A 7201-nucleotide genomic window follows, 5' to 3' on the forward strand; every position below is an offset into this window, starting at 1 on the left:
AGGGATCAATCCAAGAAGAAGATATAACAATTGTAAATATATATGCACCCAACATAGAAGCACCTCAATATATAAGGCAAATGCTAACAGCCTTAAAAGAGGAAATTGAAAGTAACATAGTAATAGTGGAGTACCTTAACACCTCACTTACACCAATGGACAGATCATCCAGACAGAAAATCAGTAAGGACACACGGGCCTTATATGACACATTAGACTAGGTAGACTTAACTGATATTTACAGGATATTCCATCCAAAAGCAGCAAAATACACTTTCTTCTCAAGTGCACATGGAACATTCTCCAGGATAGATCACATCTTGGGCCACAAATCAACCCTTGGTAAATGTAAGAAAACTGAAATCATATCAAACATCTTTTCTGATCACAATGCAATGATATTAAAAATAAATTACTGGGGCTTCCTGGGTGGCACAGTAGTTAAGAATCTGCCTGCCAATGCAGGGGACATGGGTTCGAGCCCTGCTCCAGGAAGATGCCACATGCTGCGGAGGAACTAAGCCTGTGCACCACAACTACTGAGCCTGTGCTTTAGAGCCTGTGAGCCACAACTATTGAGCCTGTGTGCTGCAACTACTGAAGCCCATGTGCCTAGAGCCCATGCTCTGCAACAAGAGAAGCCAAAGCAATGAGGAGCCTGCGCACTGCAACGAAGAGTAGCCCCCATTTGCCGCAACTAGAGAAAGCCTGTGTGCAGCAACAAAGACCCAACGCAGCCAATAAAATAAATTAATTAATTAAAAATAATAAAGTCTATTCACTTTGAAATAAATAAATAAATAAAATTAAGTTAAAAATAAATTGCAGGAAAAAAATTGTAAAAAACAAACACATGGAGACTAAATGATATGTTACTAAACAACCAATGGGTCATTGAAGAAATCAAAGAGGAAATAAAAAAATACCTAGAGACAAATGACAATGAAAACACAATGATCCAAAACCTATGGGATGCAGCAAAAGCACTTCTAAGAGGGAAGTTTTTAACAATACAATCTTACCTCAGAAACAAGAAAAATCTCAAATAAGTAACCTAATCTTACACCTAAAGCAGCCAGAGAAAGAATGAACAAAACCCAGAGTTAGAAAGAAATAAATCATAAAGATCGGAGCAGAAATAAATAAAATAGAAACAAAGAAAATAGGGGAAAGATCAGTAAAACTAAAAGTTCTTTCTATGAAAAGATAAACAAAATTGATAAACCTTTAGCCAGACTCATCAAGAAAAGAGCGAGAGGACTCAAATCAATAAAATTAGAAATGAAACAGAAGTTACAATAGACACCACAGAAATACAAAGGATCATAAGAGACTACTACAAGCAGCTATATGACAATAAAATGGACAGCCTAGAAGAAATGGACAAATTCTTAGAAAGGTACAAGCTTCCAAGACTGAATCAGGAAGAAATAGAAAATATGAACAGAACAATCACAAGTAATGAAATTGAAACTGTGGTTAAAAATCTTCCAATAAACAAAAGTCCAGGACCAGATGGCTTCACAGGCGAATTCTGTCAAACATTTAGAGAAGAGTTAACACCCATCCTTCACAAACTATACCAAAAAATTGCACAGGAAGGAACACTCCCAAGCTCATTCTACGAGGCCACCATCACCCTGACACCAAAACCGGACAAAGATATCACACAAAAAAGAAAATTATAGGCCAATATCACTGATGAATAGACACAAATATCCTCAACAAAATACTAGCAAACTGAATCCAACAACACATTAAAAGGATCATACACCATGATTTATGCCAGGGAAGCAAGGATTCTTCAATATATGTACATCAATCAATGTGATACACCATACTAACAAACTGAAGAATAAAAACCATATGATCGTTCCAATAGATGCAGAAAAAAATTTTGACAGAATTCATATCCATTTATGATAAAAAAAAAAAAAAAACTCTCCAGAAAGCGGGCATAGAGGGAACCTACCACAATATTATAAAGGCCAGATACAACAAACAGACAGCAAACATCATTCTCAGTGGTGAAAAACTGAAAGCATTTTCTCTAAGATCAGGAACAAGACAAGGTTGTCCACTTTTGCCACTATTATTCAACATGGTTTTGGAAGTCCTAGCCACAGCAATCAGAGAAGAAAAAGAAATAAAAGGAATCCAAATTGGAAAAGAAGTAAATTGTCACTGCTTGCAGATGACCTGGTGCTATACATAGAAAATCTTAAAAGATGCTACCAGAAAACTACACAGATCATCACTGAATTTGGTAAAGTTGCAGGATACAAAATTAATACATAGAAATCTCTTGCATTCCTATACAAGAAAAGATCAGTAAAAGAAATTAAGGAAACAATCCCATTTACCATCACATCAAAAAGAGTAAAATACCTAGGAATAAACCTACCTAAGGAGGCAAAAGACCTATACTCAGAAAACTGTAAGATATTGATGAAATAAATAAAAGATGACACAAACAGATGGAGAGATATACCATGTTCTTGGCTTGGAAGAATCAATATTGTGAAAATGACTATACTACCCCAAGCAATCTACAGCTTCAGTGCAATCCCTATCAAATCACCAATGGCATTTTTGACAGAATTAGAACAAAAAATTTTACAATTTGCATGGAAACACAGAAGACCCTGAATAGCCAAAGCAATTTTGAGAAAGAAAAATGGAGCTGGAGAAATCAGACTCCCTGACTTCAGACTGCACTACGGAGATACAGTAATCCAAATAGTGTGGTACTGGTACAAAACCAGAAATATAGATAAATAGAACAGGATACATAGAAAGTCCAGAGTTAAACCCACACACCTGTGGTCACCTAATTTATGACAAAGTTGGAAAGAATATAATACAATTGAGAAAAGACAGTCTCTTCAACAAGTGGTGTTGGTAAGTGGTACATGTAAAAGAATGAAATTAGAACACTCCCTAACACCATACACAAAAATAAACTCAAAGTGGATTAAAGACCTAAATGTAAGGATGGATACTATAAAACTCTTAGAGGAAAACATAGGCAGAACACTCTCTGACATAAGTCGCAGCAATATCTTTTTTGCTCTACCTCCTAGAGTAATGAAAATAAAAACAAAAATAAACAAATGGGACCTAATTAAACATAAAAGCTTTTGCACAGAAATGGAAACCATAAACCAAATGAAAAGACAGCCCATAGAACGGGAGAGAATATTCGCAATGATTTGACTGACGTGCAATTACTCTCCAAAATATACAAATAGTTCATGAAGCTCAATATCAAAAAAACAAACAATCCTATCAGAAAATGGGCAGATGATCTAAATAGATATTTCTCTAAAGAAGACATACAGGTGACCAAAAAGAACATGAAAAGATGCTCAACATCACTAACTATTAGAGAAATGCAAATCAAAACTACAATGAGGCATCACCTCCTACCTCTCAGAATGACCATCATCAAAAAGTCTACAAACAATAAATGCTGGAGGGACTTTCCTGGTGGCGCAGTGGTTAAGAATCAGCCTGCCAATGCAGGGGACATGGGTTCGATCCCTGGTCTGGGAAGATCCCACATGCCATGGAGCAACTAAGCCAGTGTACCACAACTACTGAGCCTGCACTTTAGAGCCCACGAGCCACAACTACTGAAGCCAGTGTGCTCTGGGGCCAGTGTGCTGCAACTACTGAAGCCTGTGCGCCTAGAGCCCATGCTCCACAACAAGAGAAACAACCACAATGAGAAGCCTGTGCACCACAATGAAGAGTAACCCCCACTCACCAAAACTAGAGAAAGCCTGTGTGCAGCAATGAAGACTCAACGCAGACAAAAATAAATAAAATTTTTAAAATAAATAAATAAGTGTTGGAAAGGGTGTGAGAAAAGGGCACTCTCCTCACTGTTGGTGGGAATGTAAATTGGTATAGCCACTGTGGTGAACAGTATGGAGGTTCCTTAAAAAACTAAAAATAGAACTACCATATGATCCAACAACCCCACTTCTCGGCATACACCTGGAGAAAACCATAATTCAAAAAGATACATGCACGCCAATGTGCATTGCAGCACTATTCACAAGAGCCAAGACATGGAAGCTACCTAAATGTTCATCAACAGAGGAATGGATAAAGAAGATGTGGTACATATATACAATGGAATATTTCGCAGCCATAAAAAAGAACAAAATAATGTCATTTGCAGCAACATGGATGAACCTAGAGATTGTCATACTGAATGAAGTAAGACACAGAAAGACAAATATATTATTTCATTCATATGTAGAATCTAATTTTTAAAAATGATATAAATGAACTTATTTACAAAACAGAAACACACTCACAGATTTTGAAAACAAACTTACGGTTACCAAAGAGGAAACGTTGGTGGGGGGGGGGGGAGGATAAATTAGGAGCTTGTGATTAATATACATACACTGCTCTGTACAAAATAGATAACCAATAAGGACCTACTGTACAACACAAGGTACTCTACTCAATATTCTGTAATAACCTATATGGGAAAAGAATCTGAAAAAGAGTCAATATAGGACTTCCTTGGTGGCGCAGTGGTTAAGAATCCACCTGCCAATGCAGGGCACATGGGTTTTAGCCCTCCTCTGGGAAGATCCCACATGCCACAGAGCAACTAAGCCCATGCGCCACAACTACTAAGCCTGTGCTCTAGAGCCCGTGAGGCACAGCTATTGAGCCCGTGTGCCGCAACTATTGAAGCCCACATGCCTAGAGCCTGTGCTCCAGAACAAGAGAAGCCACTACAATGAGAAGCCCGCACACCACAACGAAGAGTAGCCCCCACTCACAGCAAGTAGAGAAAGCCCGTGTGCAGCAACGAAGATCCAACACATGCAGCCAATAAATATTTTAAAATATAAATTCTTTAAAAAAAGTCAATATATGTATATGTGTAACTGAATCACTTTGCTGTACAGCTGAAACTAACACAACATTGTAAATCAACTATACTCCAATAAAAATTTTAAAAAAAGTTTTGAGGATGTAGTCTGTAGTACACTGACTATAGTTCACAACATTTTGTTATATATTTGAAAGTTGCTAAGAAAATTGATCTTAAATGTTCTCACCACAAAAAGGAATAATTATGTGAGGTGATGGAGGTGTTAACTAACCCTACTGTGGTACTCCTTGCACAATATATACAGGTAACAAATCATCATGAGGCACACCTTAAATTTACACAATGTTATATTCCAATTACATCTCAATAAAGCTGAGGGAAAAAACCAGGCAAAGAGGGACTTGAATAGACACTTCTCCAAAGATGACACACAAATGACCAAAGGGCATGAAAAGATGCTCAATATCACTAATCATTAGAGAATGCAAATCAAAACTGCAACGTGATACTACCTCATACCCACTAGGACAGCTATTGTAAAAACAATGGAAAATTACAAGCATTGGTAAGGATGAGGAGAAACTGGAACCCTTGAGCATTGCTGGGGGGCAACGGTAACTGGTGCAGCCGCAATGGGAAACGATATGATGATTCCTCAAAAAGTTAAATGTAGAATTACCATATGATCTAGCAAATCCAATTCTAGGTATGTGCCCAAAAGAACTGAAAGCAGGGACTCGAACAGGTATTTGTATACTAATTTCACAACAGCCTTATCCACAACACTGACACATACGTCGACATGGATGAATCCTGACAACACTACGCTCAGCAAAGCAAGCCAGACGCAGCAGGACAAATACTGTATGAGTCCATTTCTACGAGGTGCCTTGCATAGACAAATTCATATGGACAGAAAGGAGAAGAGTGGTTGCCAGAGGCTGAAGGAAAAGGAGAACAGGGAATTATTATTTAACATGCACAGAGTTTCAGCTGGGATGATGAAAAATTTCTGGAGGTGGATAGTGAGGACAGCTAAACAACACTGTGAATATGCCTAATGTACTCAAAGACACTGCACTGTCCATTTAAAAATAGTTAAAATGGTAAATATGAATAGTTTACTGCAATAATAAAAAATTTTAAGGTATAAAGAAATGGGGAAAAATACTATTAATAGCTCCAGTAACAGATGGATCAGCACAGCCTTCTCAAAGTTAAAGATTACCAAATATTATTTGTGACCTTGCATTTGCCAAGAGCAACTGACGTTGCTTTCAATTGTATGAACTGAAAATGAAGTTATTAAAAGTATAAATTTTAATGACCCAATAAATGAATTTGCAGAAAAATGATCAATCAAGACATCATGTAGTAATAAAGTATTACATATCATATTATATACAATTATGACACCAAAAATATTTTTGCAGTTTGTAAGTTTATATTGTTCCTCAGTTATCACTATTACCCAATTATATTTAACAACAGTGATGTCACAATAAAACATTTTTAAAGGAAAAGCTTTACGTTTTAGGTCCTTTAATGGCACTTTCCTCCTGCTTTTTGAAAAGGAGCCCCACATGTTCATTTTGACTGGGCGCCCCACATTATGTAACAGCTGGTTCTGACCCTCACCTCTTATCCTTGATAGCCTGTTTATCTTTGACTGAGTCATTTAACCTTTGTATCTCAGTTTTCTCACCTCTCCTTGGTAGAATTGATGTGAAATTAACTACACACACACACACACACACACACACACACACACACACACAGTGGTTATAGGTACTTTAAAATATTGGTGGCATTGTTGCTGTTCATATGAAATATTTTATAACTACCACCCTTCCTGGAGTCTGAGTCTTTAGACAAATACATCTCTTACCTAAAATGAAGAAATTTAATTATTTTCTATGAGGCTTTCCAGAATTTTGAGAGAAGCTAAGTGACTCATTTAGTCCATAAAGGTATCATTTTTTAGCCTATTGATTTCATGGATGGAATTTATTTCTTCCCATGACTAAAAGCAAAGTATAAACTGAAGATGATGCCAAAACACTAGGCTTGTGTCAACACTTTTAAAGCCTAAAATTTCAAATAGTGTTTCTGATAAACTCTCTGACTTTTAAGCAACTCATTGGAAGAAAAACACTAAGCGCCGAGCTCCCTCAGCTCTGTCTCAGGGCAATCTGTAGATACCAGATGCTGCTGAGTATAAATAAACATACTGCTGTACATGCAGAGGCAAAAATGCCCCAGCACTGGGATGGCTACAAGGACGAACTCTGCCAGATTAGAGGACTGAGTCTGAGAGCAAAGCATTGACCAATGCAG

Source organism: Hippopotamus amphibius, chromosome 5 (assembly GCF_030028045.1).
Source record: "Hippopotamus amphibius kiboko isolate mHipAmp2 chromosome 5, mHipAmp2.hap2, whole genome shotgun sequence".
NCBI classification, from domain to species: domain Eukaryota; kingdom Metazoa; phylum Chordata; class Mammalia; order Artiodactyla; family Hippopotamidae; genus Hippopotamus; species Hippopotamus amphibius.